This window comes from Tripterygium wilfordii, chromosome 16 (assembly GCF_013401445.1).
Source record: "Tripterygium wilfordii isolate XIE 37 chromosome 16, ASM1340144v1, whole genome shotgun sequence".
NCBI classification, from domain to species: domain Eukaryota; kingdom Viridiplantae; phylum Streptophyta; class Magnoliopsida; order Celastrales; family Celastraceae; genus Tripterygium; species Tripterygium wilfordii.
Genome location: NC_052247.1, coordinates 7,947,843 through 7,963,713, shown reverse-complemented (window position 1 = coordinate 7,963,713; position 15,871 = coordinate 7,947,843). Strand labels below are relative to the sequence as shown.

The 15,871-nt window shown below is 38.6% G+C and overlaps 1 pseudogene; it reads right to left on the bottom strand.

Moving 5' to 3' along the window:
• Positions 1-4,232: 4,232 nt before the first annotated feature.
• Positions 4,233-8,828, bottom strand: LOC119980744 (annotated as a pseudogene).
• Positions 8,829-15,871: the final 7,043 nt, after the last annotated feature.

The window sequence follows — 15,871 nt, the reverse complement described above, 5'->3', positions numbered from 1 at the left end:
TAGCATAATGGTCTATTACCCAATCAATTATGCCCTATGTTCCCAAAGCTTGGATCTTACGCAAGTCCTTGTTACTTCGTCAAACACCGGGTCATGGCCAGCCGAATATGTTTAACTAACAATTCCTAAAATTATGATGTTGATCAGGCATGCATAACAATAGGAAATAAACAATCAATCCAGAGAACAAATATTTAAACTTAGTCTGATTGTCAATTAAATCTGTGCACAAGGTTTATGGTAGAAGAATTACCAAACCCTAGCTAGAAAAGAGTTTAGCTACGCATGCTCATAATTAAAACAGTATAAATACTCATGGACAATGTTCAAAACAATGAAAAGTTAAAGTTTTGTTTGCTGGAGAATTGATCTGCCGAACTTGGTATTTCTTCTCCTCCTTCTTGCCGTCACACTCTCTCCAATAGTAGCCCTTAATCGTGCAGTCCCCAAAAGTTGTCTTCAACTAGACATATCTCTACTTATATAGTGCTTAGCAAACCCTAAACTGGCCCAATTGTCCTTGCCACATCAGCAACTTAATCACACAAGTCTGATCCCTGCGATCCACGGTCGCAACAGGTTGCGAAACAGGATACACTTTCTGTCCGGTAATGAATTTATTCTCCATCAGTACCTGTGTATAAAAACATCAATGTGGGTAGTATTTTGCACTAATCAACCCATAAAAAGACAACTTTAAGCCCAGAAAAATAGGTGTATTCTGCACCTAACAAAATCCTCCAAACTTCAACCTTGCTTGTCCTCAACCAAGCAATCAAGAAAAAATTTAAACCATTTAAGCATCAGTTGAAAAACTTCAATCAAGAATTGGCAGCACAAGTACTATCTCATTATTTCAATGCAATCTTGACATCCGGTAGAAAATTGCACAGCCTTAACTCCGCTCACAACCACTTTAGTTTACACAATTATTTTCACACACCCTCACCATGGTACACACATAATATATAGAAGAAAATTCTCACTCAAGTGTAGAAGGGTGGTGTTTACTCTCTTATGAATTCATAACGTGCAGCCATACGCTCACATGTCCACCAATCTTACTTCACACTAAAATTCTCATTCAATGAATCAGAAGGACTCATTTGGGAGCAAAGAAAATTGGCTAAGGAAGGCTCAAGAACACACAGTATCAAAAGAAATTGGATTCAAACTAAAGTCATCATAATCCAATCACAATGAAGTTCAATGCAACAAGGATAAGCTTCAATGAATAGCATAGGTTAGATAAAGGTATGGTTTAACAAAATATGTGATGATCATGCCATATATCACGAAGTCTCAAAAATAGGCATCCATCATAAGACTAATCCTAACTCCATCTACCCCAAAACAATGAGCCAGAGTATCAGCAAACTATCTAGAACATCAGCACACAACCACAGAACATCAGGGTAGGCTCCCATCACGAATCAAATCAAACATCTCCCTCTGTTGAGCTTCAAATCGCTGCAGTGCCTCCTTCATCTCATGCATATGTGTTCCAATACTCATTTGAAGTGACTCAACTGTTGATTCAAGATGCTCCAATCGGGTTATCACCTGCCCCAGCAAACTCCCAACTTGCTCAACCTCAACACCCAAATCAGTCACTTTCTCCTCAACAGCTACCAACCTTTCGTCCAAACTACCACACCCTGCACCATCATTCCCTTCTTCAGTATTATGCACCCGAGAGTCCTCAGCTGTCCTAGAAGTTTTCTGTTGCTGCCTAACAAGCTGCACCTCACTTCTATCAAACCAAAACTTGTTAAGAGGTGCTTTCCTTTTCTCCTGAACATCACCCAACTCCTTTTCCACACTTTCAGCAAGACACAACGTAGTAATCAGCACCCCAAATGGCAGCACCTGACCAGGTTTATTATCCTCCTTCACTTTAACAATGTGATCATATATAGTACTTGCCATGCAAAAATCCAAATCACAGATAATGGCATACATCAAATAGCAAGATTTTGCATTGACAGTGGAAAGATGAGTCACAGGTTTCACATTCCTAGTCACTATCTAAGCTAGCAGTCTATAAGGCTGCATCAAATCTACATATAAAATCACATTTTTGTTCGGCTCATCACTATAGTTCCCAGTCAAAGTTTCCACCATAATTCTCCAATCAGGCCACACAGTATCAACATTCGAGGTTCCAAAATCCCTAAATTTAAAGCTAGGTTTCTTCAATGGTTCAGGTAAGCTCAAAACAGATGAAACCCTTCTGGGGTTGAAAAAGAATTGCTTACCTCGGACATATGCCATACAATGGTTATCACTGACTATTAAATTGGCGTAAAACTCATATACCAGTTGTCGAATAGCCACACCTGGAACACTGGTGATGCCGAGCCACCCCCTCTCCTTCAATTTGTAATACCAATTAACCCGCTGGAAGTGCTCCACCACCACATGACGTTCCACATGCAAAGCCCTCTTTGACCACACTTCCTCACACTCGATCTGCACCTCAGGAGATATGAATCGGTCAAAACTTTCTTCTTCTTCCACAGGGGCATCCGAACTTGCACCCACCTTTCCCTTCTTCTTACTCGCTAACTCCTTCTTCCTCTTTGCACTTCTTGTAGCCATTGGTGAACCCCGTATTGTTGCCAAGTACTCTTTTTTTTTTTTGAAAGGTACCTCTTTTGGATAGAGGAAGTAAAAGATTAGGGATTGCAGCCGTGGGTAATGGGCACCAACCCTTCTCCGTATATATATTTTTCTTTTTTTATTTTTTTTTCTTTTTTTTTTGCGGACATGGGTCACTGCTTATTTGTATATGCTTCAGGCTACACTTATGTCACAAAAAGGCTACAAAGTCCCCAGAACTCTGCTTATACACTTCTCTCCACTATTCAGACTTATCTCCCTTCAACACCACACTTGAACTCCTCATCACCTTCTCAATAACCTTCCAAACACTTCAACCATAGTCTCATGATGGATTCTATTTTCGTGACTTAGGACACATACATAATACATCAAAAAGATGGGAAGGTTTATCGCAAGAGAATAATATTCAATCAAAGGATTGGGAGCAAAGACAGGGTTCAAAGTAGGCCAAAAATTAACAAAGAATGCCTTCATCACTTTCAAAGAACAAAAACATAGCATTTACTTCAGATGGTCTAATGCAAGTTCTAGCTATACAGAGTCATGAAATTCATAGCACACAAAATTTTCTGAAGGCTCCTCACAAGTTAATTGGTGTTGCAAATAATGTGTAAACTAAGTAGACATTCATTGCAAAAGATTATGCAGATAATCACACCATCAATCTCAAAAGCACTTCATAATAATTAAGCATAAGTATGCCAATTCTCTTCTCAAAACGATTTCAAAATTTTTTTTTTCTTTTTTTTTTTCAAAAATTTTCGGCAAAAGCAAATTCCCTCTCCCCCAAACTTGAAGTTGACATTGTCCTCAATGTTTAAAAAGAAAGAACAAAACGAAAATTTGTGATGACGAAAATAAATAACAAAATTAAGTGAAGGAAAAGGAAGATAGACTTAGCTGATTTAATTGTCAAAATGGTGCTCCTCTTCCACATGGGTTACCTCCCATGAAGTGCTAAATTTATTGTCTTCAGCTAGACATAGCCTTAGATTCGGTCAGACATCAATAGAGTGGAGATATACCACTTCATCCACAGGAACTTGTACATTCTCCCAATAAGGCTTCACTCGATGGTCATTAACCTTAAATGTCCGATCAGAATCCTGATGTTTTAACTCCAATGCACCATGAGGGAACACTGCTTGGATCATATACGGGCCATGGCACTTGGATTTGAGCTTTCCCAAAAACGATTTCAAACGAGAGTTATACACCAGCACCTTCTGTCCAACAGAAAAAAATTTCCGTACAAGCTTCTTGTCATGGTACTGCTTTGCTCGCTCCTTGTATAACTTGGCAGTCTCATAGGCTTCATGCCATAATTCTTCAAGCTCGTTCAGTTGCAAGCGACGCCTGTATCCAGCTGCCTTTATGTCAAAATTGAGCTTTTTAATAGCCCAATAAGCTCGATGCTCTAATTCAACCGGCAGGTGACACTCTTTCCCATAAACTAATCGGAATGGAGACATCCCTATTGGTGTTTTGTAAGCAGTTCGGTATGCCCACAAAGCATCAGTCAAACGAAGAGACCAATCTTTTCTATTTGGATTCACCGGTTTCTCAAGAATGGTCTTGATTTCTCTATTGCTTATCTCCACTTGCCCACTCGTCTGAGGATGATATGGGGTGCTCACCCGGTGAGTGATCCCATATTTCTTCATTAGTGCGGAACATGCATAATTATTGAAGTGCCTGCCACTGTCACTAATGATCGCTCGTGGCATCCCAAAACAAGAGAAAATATTGTCCTGCAAAAACTTCACCACCACTCGATGATCATTAGTTCGTGAGGGGACAGCCTCGACCCATTTGGACACATAATCAACACCAACTAAAATATATTCAAAGCCAAAAAAGTTAGGAAAAGGACCCATGAAGTCAATTCCCCATACATCAAAAAGTTCAATGACCTGAATATTTGTTAATGGCATTTGATCCCTGGCAGCTATGTTCCCCGTCCTTTGGCATCTATCACACTTCTTGCAAAAAAGTCCAAGCATCTTTAAAAATAGTAGGCCAATAAAATCCAGCTTGGAATACCTTAAGTGCAATTTTTTTAGGCCCAAAGTGGCCTCCACATGCATAGGCATGACAATGATTCAAGATCTCTTGTTGTTCACTTTGTGCTACACATCTGCGAATAATTTGATCCGGGCATATCTTGAAAAGGTAAGGATCATCCCATATGTAATTTTTAGCCAATGAAATTATTCGCTTCCTTTACTGGTAAGACAAATCAGTAGGAAAAGAATTAGTAACAAGATAATTCACAATGTTGACATACCATGGCAGTGTGTTTATGGACAGGAGCTGTTCATCCGGAAAAGAGTCCCCCAAAGGGAATTCTTCATGTTCACTCTCTGGTAGCAGCCGAGAAAGATGATCAGCCACTACATTTTCGCTTCCCTTTTTATCTTTAATCTCCAAGTCGAACTCCTGCAAAAGAAGTACCCAACGTATTAGCCCTGGCTTTGCATCTTTTTTTGTCATTAAATACCTCAACGCAGCATGGTCCGTATACACAAAACTCGTGAGCCAATGAGGTAAGATCTGAATTTTTCCAATGCAAAAATCACTGCCAATAATTCTTTTTCCGTTGTTGAATAATTCAGCTGAGCATCATTCATGGTGCGAGAAGCATAATAGATAGCATATGGCGTCTTATTTTTCCGCTGGCCCAGAACAGCTCCCAGCGAATAATCACTGGCGTCACACATTAACTCAAATGGCAGCTCCCAATCAGGTGCTTGCATAATAGGAGCTGAAGTGAGTGCTTGTTTTAACTTATCAAATGCTGTCCGGCAATCATCTGTCCATACAAATTCAGCATCCTTTGTCAGCAATACGCACAAAGGTTAGGAGATCTTGGAAAAGTCTTTTATAAATCTTCGGTAAAACCCCACATGACCAAGAAAACTCCGCACACCCTTTACTGTGGTAGGATGAGGCAGCTTTGATATGACTTCGATTTTTGCCTTGTCCACTTCAATGCCACGGCTGGAAATCAGATGACCCAACACAATTCCTTCTTGCACCATGAAGTGACATTTTTCCCAATTCAAAACAAGGTTGGTTTCTTCACACCTTTCTAACACCAACCTCAGATGCTCAAGACATTCATCAAAATCAGCTCCAAATACACTGAAATCATCCATGAAAACTTCAATAAACTTCTCTACCATGTCAGAGAAAATACTCATCATACATCTTTGGAATGTAGCTAGTGCATTGCACAGCCCAAACGGCATCCTTCGGTATGCAAAAGTGTCATATGGACATGTGAACGTGGTCTTCTCCTGGTCTTCAGGTGCTATGGCAATCTGATTGTATCCACTATAGCCATCAAGAAAGCAATAGTGACTATGCCCAGCTAGTCTTTCCAACATCTGATCAATGAATGGTAGGGGAAAATGGTCTTTTCGTGTTTCATTGTTCAACTTCCTATAATCAATACACACTCTCCATCCCGTGGTCATTCTTGTAGGTATCAACTCATTATTTTCATTCTTCACTACAGTAATGCCACTTTTCTTCGGGACTACATGAATTGGACTGACCCACTTGCTATCTGAAATCGGATAAATTACCCCCACATCAAGTAGCTTGAGAATTTCAGCTTTGACAACCTCCTTCATATGTGGGTTCAACCTCCTTTGCGCCTCTCGGGTAGGCTTTGCATTATCTTCTAGAAAAATCTGATGCATGCATCTTGAGGGGCTGATTCCTTTTATGTCTGCAATAGTCCAACCAAGGGCTGTTTTGTGCTGCCTCAATATCCGGATCAATTTTGCCTCCTCCCCCAAACTTAGATTCGCTGCCACTATCACGGTTAAAGTATTATGCTCACCCAAGTAGATGTATTTCAAGTGACTAGGCAGCTGCTTCAGTTCCAAATTAGGGGCTTTAACTGTAGAAGGAACAAGAGATGCATTAGTAAGCGTCAATTGCTCAAAGGGAGGAATATTCTTACCACCATAAGGCCGGTCCAATTGGAATGCTTGGATGGCCTCCTCTATTAGGTCACCCTCCAACTCTCCCTCCAAAATTGTTTTCTCATTCAACCCATACGCCACTACTGCTACAATTGGCTCCATACTAGTAACCGGAAAAGCCTCACTCACAAGATCATGCGTAGTATCAACATCAAAACAATCACTATGATCATCATGAGATTTAAGAGCATCAAACACACGAAATTCCAACTCTTTGTCATTTACTTGCATAGTTACAGTCCTTTTTCTCACATTAATATTCATATCAGCAGTAACCATAAAAGGTCGTCCAAGTATGATAGGTAAAGATGAGGATCTAGGACTATCCTCCATATCCAACACAACAAAATCAACAGGCAATATCAAGTCATTTACAGTCACCAGAACATCCTCTAAAATCCCCTTGGGTCTTTTGACACTACGGTCAGCTAGTTGCAATATTATAGAAGTCTCTTGGAGCTCTCCCAACCCAAGTTTTTCATAGACAGAGTAAGGTAACAAATTAATGCTTGCTCCTAAGTCTAATAGTGCCTTTTCAAAAAATTGATTTCCCACTTTACATGGTATAGTAAAACTACCAGGATCTTTAAGTTTTGGTGGGAGTTTATTTAACAACACAGCACTGACCTCTTCTTTCAAAGCAATTTTTTCATGAGCAGCAAATTTTCTCTTTTGAGTACAACATTCTTTAAGAAATTTAGCGTAAGATGGAATTTGTTTAATAGCATCAAGCAATGGAATATTAATTTCAACCTTACGCAAATTCTCAAAAATATCAACTGCCCTAGAATCAATTTGCTTTTTGGCAAACCTTTGCGGGAAAGGTGGAGGATCTCTTTCCCATTCCTGTGTCTCCACTGGTGCAGTTTTGCGGCCTGTTTGTACCCTGTCTGTAGCTTTACTGCCATTTGTGAACTCTGTTTGCAGCTGCTCTGTTTTGTTGATTTGCTTGCCACTTCAGAGAGTTGTTACAGCTTTCAATTGCTCTGGTTGCCCAGCTGGGTTATTCAAGGGCTGTGAAGGTAATTCTCCCTTCTTCCTCTCACTCATCTCCTTAGCCATTTGTCCCACTTGGGTCTCTAACTTTTGAATGGCTTGAGTTGTTTGCTGCATAAATTGCATCATTGTGGTCTCCAAGTCACTCCTCCTTGATGGTTGTTGTGCGGGAGCTGTTGTTTCAGCTGAATTCTATTCATTCCTCCATGAGAAATTTGGGTGATTTCGCCATAGGTAAGATTGATTTCTCATGTTGAAATTTCCTTGCCCCAAGTAATTGGCTTGATCTTGGTCTGTCATAGAAGTCAATGGACAGGCTTCAGTCACATGGTCATTATTTGAACAAATAGCACACACAGTAACTGGCTTTGCTGGCACCGAAGTTTTCATATTCATTCCCTTCATGGCTTCCACAATCATGTCAATTTTTCGATTGATATTTCCCATTTCAGCTTGTACCATGGTATCAACACTTACTTCTTATATGCCTTGCTTCCTTGTTGAGCTCCTACCCCGTGTAGAAAATTGTTGAGAGTCTTCACTCAATTCTTCGAATAGCTCCATCGCTTCCTCACTACTTTTCTGCATCAACACTCCATTACAAGCTGAGTCAACCTTCATTCTATTAATCTCATTCAACCCTTCATAAAAGCGTAGCACAACATCATCCTTATGCAGATTATGAGTTGGGCAACGAGTTAAGCGGCTCTTGAAATCTTTCCAAGCCTCATAGAATAAATCACCATCTTTTTGCTGAAAATTTTGAATTTCTCGCACCAGCTGCTTGGTTCTATAAGCTGGAAAAAATTCTCTTAAGAATTTGGTAGCCATTTGCTCCCATGTGCCAATAGTACCTGCTTCAATAGAGTTGTACCACATCTTTGCTCCTCCTCTAAGAGTGAATGGGAAGAGTACCAGTTTCAGATTATCAGTAGACATCCCTGTCATGTGTTGAGTACGACAAAGATCGGTAAAATCCTTTAGATGTTGGTGTGGATCTTCATCGAACCGCCCCTTATAATGTGGTACAAAATTCAGCAATTGAGGTGATAAACTGATATTAGCTGCTCCAGTAGGTTGATATGTAATACATGATGGCTGGGCAATGTTCTGCGGTATATATCTATTCATCATGGGTATTCGCACATTACCCTCAGCATTCCCAGCACCACCAGCAATTTGAATCTCTCGATTGGGTGGATTTTCAGCCATGTTTCTTTGTCTTAATGCTCTAGCTGTTCTCTCAATTTCTGGGTCAAATTCTTCTAATGGTTGATGTTGAGAACGAGTGTTGACCATGCAACTTAAGAGACAATTCTGACCTGCACAAGAAATTTTTTTTTTTGTTTATTTTAAGTAAGAAAAATAAACTAAATAAATAAATACACACTACTGCCGTAAGAAACAACCGATAATGAACTTAACAGTCCCCGACAACGGCGCCAAAAACTTGATCGATACTTTTTATTGTAAGAAATACTTGCAACTCAATACCGACGGGTTTATCCCAATCGCAAGTGTACGTGCCAACTGACAGTATAATAGTGAAAGGGGTCGAATCCACGAGGACTGTATTAATTACCAACTATAACTACTAACAATAGTGTAAATTAAATTCAGATGCTTCTAATATTAACTAGCAATAAAATTAAACTAAATATCAATGGATGAAAAACTAGCTTGGGTTTGGCTTGTCAACTACCTCCACCTGTGCACACAGATTAATATGCAATCACACAATTTAAAAGTCTAACAATGTTAATTGAAAGGCCTTGGTCCAGCCGTAGTCAATTAGATTTCCCTAAACAACGATCCTGACTTTGGTCCAGTTGCAAGATCTTTTCTTATCAAAGGAGTCTTGGTTGGTCTATCCTAAGAGTTTCCTAAGACAAGCATAAGCACTAGGAAATCGACAGTTGCACAATCTAGGATAATGGTCTATTACCCAATCAATTATGTCCTATATTCCCAAAACTTGGATCTTACGCAAGTCCTTGTTACTTCGTCAAACACCGGGTCATGGTCAGCCGAATATGTTTAACTAACAATTCCTAAAATTATGATGTTGATCAGGCATGCATAACAATAGGAAATAAACAATCAATCCAGTGAACAAAGAATTAAACTTAGTATGATTGTCAATTAAATCTGTGCACAAGGTTTATGGTAGAAGACTACACGAAAACCATTGAGCCAGTCTTCCTTTGCAATTGATTCATTCTGACATCTATGGCCCAATGAATGTAAGGGCCAGACACAGTGCCTCATATTTCATCACTTTTATAGATGATTATACCCGATATGGTCATATCTACTTGATCTCCCATAAATCAGAAGCATTGGAATGCTTCACAAAATATTTAAAGTTGGTTGAGAATTAATTAGATAAGAGCGTCAAAACTCTTAGGACTGATCGTGGTGGTGAATATCTATCGGAACAATTCAAAGAATTATGTGATGAAAAAGGTATAACTAGACAACTAACTGTTCCATACACTTTGCAACAAAATGGTGTTGCCGAAAAGAGGAACATAACCCTTTTAGATATGGTTAGATCTATGATGGCGCAAAAAAATCTACCAATTTCATATTGCGGAGATGTATTGTTAACTATTGCCTACATACTATACCGTGTGCCAACAAAATTTTTCTAGTCAACCCCACATGAATTATGAACTGGTCGAAAACCCAAATTAAAGCATTTACGACCATGGGGTTCAGCTGCCTACATTCATACCCCTATTTCTAAATATGGAAAGTTGAGTGTCCGAGGTAAGAAGTGTATCTTCATAAATATAGTAATACTTCCAAGGGGTATGTCTTCATTGGAGAAGATGAAACTGGTAGGGTGACAGAAATTGAGTCACGAGATGTACCGTATCTGAGACCTGGGCGATCCTGTTGTACAAGAAGATCAATTCCGCCGGTGGATCTCTTGTATTGGTATTCTTTATGATAGGAATAGTATGCTAAATGCCATTATTTTATGTAATATTCAAACTCGATTTATTTATTTGAATAAAATATATTTAGCATTTAAAATGAGAAAAGACATATTGGCATCAGTGTCTTTTATTCTATATGGTATATGAATTGGTGTGTAGAGTCTAAGCTTGTACACGGAAGATCAATTCATAAGTTCCTATCGAATAAAAGTAAGCGATCACAACTAAGACGGAATTGGACAAACCGTCGGCTTGGCTGTGGTATAGTATTTCAGTATACCTATCTTGGTTACGGATAGCGACAAAGCTTGAACTTACTATACCAGTACACTTGGAGTGTATTTATCAGGACACAGTGTGAGTCAATTTTCCCAGTCTCACTATATGGAAAATTGTACACTCACACAGACGTTATAGAATTGTTCATATTCTTAATTTATTAAAGATTATTAGTACATGTGCATTTAATGTACGGGATTTTGATTTACTAAAGGGTGAGATCTTTTTGTACAGGCCAACAAACACCAAGTAAGTTGGGTCACCGCATTAAATGTACGATGAAAAACAATCTGTTAATAAAATTCACGTCCAATTATGGATTGATGATACCCTCTTGAGAGTGCTTATAGGATTTGAGATTGTGTCAAAACCCTACAGGTGGATTTTAATTAATCGACACACTCAAATAAGTTAAGCTGTAAGCTCAAGGAAATATTTAAAGATGTCAATTAAATATTATATGTCAGTGGCATATTTAATTGACGGGTATCTGTAACTTAACGTGAGGAATTTTATGAACAAGTATAATGAAAGGCTCAGATTTAATTTGAGATAAAACGGGAGTGCAATTATAATATTTTAGTAGAATATATTATAATTATGTCCATGGGTTTGGGCTGATAATTAATTTCATAGGAAGCCCATGTTTTATTTTTCCTAGTTGGTCCCCATGTAGACGATACAGGAAAACCAAAACGAACCGGAATTAGGAGAGGGAGAGGCTTAGGGGCCGGCCCACTTAGGGAGAAAACCCTAGGTGTGGCCGACCCTATAAATACACACATAGTGTGTGTTTTGACGACACAAGTTTTGAGACACCAGTTGGCCTCTCTACTCTCTAATCGTTTCCACTAGTTTTGATTTGTATTCTTCAGGTTCTTGGAGAAAAGAGACCACCCTCTCAATCCAAGTTTGGGAATTGGTGCATACGGTGGAAGATCTGTAGGTTTGAGCTTAGTATCAAACTCGCTGACTCCGTCCTTCGTTCCTGATTATTAGAGATCAAATCAGAGAGATCTCAAGGTATATAATCTAATTACAATTAATTGATATATGGTTTATGCTATGGTGATTAGTATTTGATAAGAAATTTTTGAAACTTGTCTAGCTATCATTTATGTCTATGAGATCCTTATACGTTTTCGCGAGTTGCATGTTTCCAACAATTGGTATCAGAGGCTGGTCATAGATACGTAATCGATGCTAAACAAAATCAAAAATTTATCAAATTTAATTTGTTAGTATAATCTATATTTCTCGGTGTTATTGCCAACTTGTTTTTGCAGGTTGAAATTCTAGCTATCATGGTCTAGTTTTTTTTAATTCTGACTTTAGAATTGTTCACTCCGAATAAAGGAGTAGGAATTTTTGTAAATCGAATTTTTAGTTTATGAACTCCGGTTTGAAGGAGGCTAGGATTCTTTTTGTAAAAACAGATGAAGAAACGAAGAGACAAAAGACACCGGCAGCCTTGCTGCCACTACCGGCTACTGCTGCCAGCGCAGGCAGCAAGTGCTGGAAGCTGCTGTAGCGCATCCGGCAACCAGCGGTCACCGTCGGAAGCTGCTGGACAGATATGGGAGGCAGGGGGCAGATCGGAGAGCGGGTGCGGGGCAGTTTGGGCAGTCCGGGCAGCAATGTTTCGAGCAATTTCCAAACAAGGATTTCTAATCTAGTAGAGATTCGGGCTTAATTGAAGACCATGATAGCTAGGACTCTTGATTGATTTGGTTTCCTATTTTAACTATGTCTTCTATTTTAATTGCATGTATGATTGTAATTAAATGCCATGCTAGATTAGGATTCCTATTTATTTATGAATGTTATCTAAACATGGAAATTAAAATATTAATCACCCAAAAATAAAATATTAAGTGGGAGAAGGGTTACACATCACCCTACGGTCTCCATCATTGGTTCAAAGAAAAATATGTAATAATAAAATTCAAAAATTTGAGATATTAAATGTGACTACGGTATTATTTTGGGAAAATCCGTTTTTAACTTGAGATTCTTTTCGGAACCAAAGTGTGCAATTCCGACCCATGCATTTAAGTATTCTAATTTTATGATTAACAATGCAATGTCTAGAAAGTTATGTCGAGGATTGAGATTACTTAAATGCGTGCCGTTTTTCGGAAAGCCCCCTCTTTCCTGGGAACGACCTGGGTGTTAGATTTTTTAATCGTTAAATTGAAAACCTTTGGTGTTGCGATAACGGTTTCACTTAATGGAGAAAATCCGTAACGAATCTCGGTTTTGGGCGGTGATACCAAAATGCGTAAATTCTGGTCAAAGCATTTTTAAAGATATCTCAATTCCAGGAGTTTTGGAATTACAAAAATATTTTTTAAGTTGGATTATTGCTAAGAAAATTTAATAGAGATGTAATTGAAAATATGTGTTGGCATAGACCTTCCTCCCTATCGGAAATTTTCAATTACAAATATCTCATATTATTAGTTTTCTTGATAGTCATAATGGGTAGTCATTTATTATAAAATTATTTCCCCATCGGAATAAATTTTATGAAGATGGTGAGATTATGATCAAGTGATGGTTATACCACTTAACTATAAATTATGGAAATATTTCCCATCGAAATCAATACCACTATTTATAGGACCAAAGCAAGTAAACTAATTAAATTTACATTTGACACGGCGTGTTGTCTAGACAATGAAATTTAATGTGAACTAAATTGCATGGAATTTATTCTCCCATCGAGATAGGAAAAAGTGTTTTGATTGTTAACGAATTATATGATTGATTATGGGTGCAATGTTAGATAATTCGAATCATGTATGCCATAAATTAATTTCTGAATATGTCATTTTTTAGTTTTTCAAAATGCCTTCTTTCAACCCATTATCTGTTATACCGAAAGACCATAAGTTGGAAGGAACAAACTATGTCAACTGGAAAAGAAATTTGGATATTGTGCTCACCTCTGAAGAGTACAAATTTGTGTTGACTGAAGCATGCCCTGAATTGCCTAAGGAGGGGCCACCGATGAGCAACTCAGTGCTCACAAGAAGTGGAAGAAGGCTGATGAAATGGCTAGATGCTACATGTTAGCATCAATGTCAGACGTGTTGCAAACACAACACCAGAATATGACAAGTGCCTATGACGTCATTTATAGCCTAAAGGAGATGTTTGGTGATCAAGGCAGAGCCGCAAGGCAGACTGCGCTTAAAACCCCCTAAACACCCAGTTGAAGGAAAGAGCAATTGTAAGTGAGTACACTCTTAAGATGATGAGTCTTTTGAATGAGCTCGAAGTACTTGGTGCTGATATTGATGGTGAAAGCTAGATCGATATTGTACTTCAATCTCTTCCTCATAGCTATGAGAATTTTTGGCTGAATTATAACATGAACAAAAGGCTTTATACCTTGCTGGAACTTCTCAATGAGCTTAAAGGAGCAGAGAAACTTCAACCTAAGCAAGCTAAGGTCAATCCGAATGAGAAAGGATCTTCTACAAAATCGAAAGGTAAGAAGAAGAAAAAGACTCAAAAGAAGAATAAATCAATCGACTCCAAGGGTATTCAAGGTGGAGTGAAAATGTCGAAAGGCAAGTGTTTTCACTGTGGCCAGAAGGGACATTGGAAAAAGCAATGTCGGACATGGCTAAGCAAGAATACTCAAGGTAACTTTCTTTTATTTGTTGTCGAAACACAATTAGCGATTGTGTCTACTGGATCTTGGTGTGTAGACACTGAAGCCACTAATCATGTTTGCAATTCGTTGTAGGGATTCCAGGAAACTAGACGACCAAATAAAGAAGAGAGTTACGTGCTTTTGGGAGATGCAACAAGACTAAGAGTAGAAGCAGTAGGCATTTTTCATTTGAGTTTTCGTAGTGATAGGACTTTAATTTTGAACGATTGTCTTTACGTACCAGCTATGAGACGAAATTTACTTTCAGTTCCCTCTTTAGCTTTGAATGGATATTGTTTTGAGTTTGATAACTCTATTGTTATCAGGTACAATAAATGTTTTATCTGTTCTGGTACTTTGATAGATAATCTTTACATTATAAGTCCAAATTCTGCTATATGTAAAGAATTGAATAACTCAACAATTTTGCCGTCAAAGAGAGGAACCTTCGAAACCAAATCAAACTTATCTTTGGCATCTACACTTAGGTATATAAATCTAAACAGGATTACTAGGCTGGTACGAGATGGACCTTTGAGTTCATTAGAAGTTGAGGAACTTTTAGTCTGTGAATCATGTTTGGAAGGTAAGATGACTAAGAGGTCATTTTCGGCCAAGGGGTATAGAGTCAAAGAATGTTTGGAGTTGGTACATTCTGATGTGTGTGGTCCAATGACTATCCAAGCAAAAGAAGGTTATGAGTACTTCGTCACTTTCATAGACGATTACTCAAAGTATGGATACATTTTTCTAATGCATCGTAAGTTTGAAACTTTTGAGATGTTCAAAAGTTATAAGGCAGTTACGGAGAAACATTTAGGAAAGAGTATCAAAACATTACGATCTACTCGTGGTGGCAAATACCTCTCAGGAGAGTTTATGGAATACTTAAACGAAGAGGGAATTTCATCCCAGCTGACTACGCCAGGCACACCTCAACAAAATGGTGTGGCAGAAAGGAGGAATAGGACTCTTATGGAAATGGTAAGATCGATGATGAGTTTTTCTGAGTTGCCTAATTTCTTCTGGGGCTATGCCCTAGAAACAGCTGCCTACATTCTGAACTTAGTTCCTTCTAAGTCAGTACCAATTACTCCTACTAAATTATGGACAGGGTGAAAGCGCAGCTTGGCCCATATACGGATATGGGGTAGTCCGGCCCATGTGCTGGTAGGGAACACTGGGAAGTTGGAATTAAGAACAAAAGTATGTTTTTTTGTTGGATACCCTCGTGGTACCAAAGGTGGTTTGTTTTATAGTCCTAACGATCAGAAGGTCATTGTCAGCACCAATGCCCGATTCTTAGAAGAAGACTATTTGATGAATCACAAATCCAAAAGTAAGATTGTTCTTGAGGAATTAAGGGG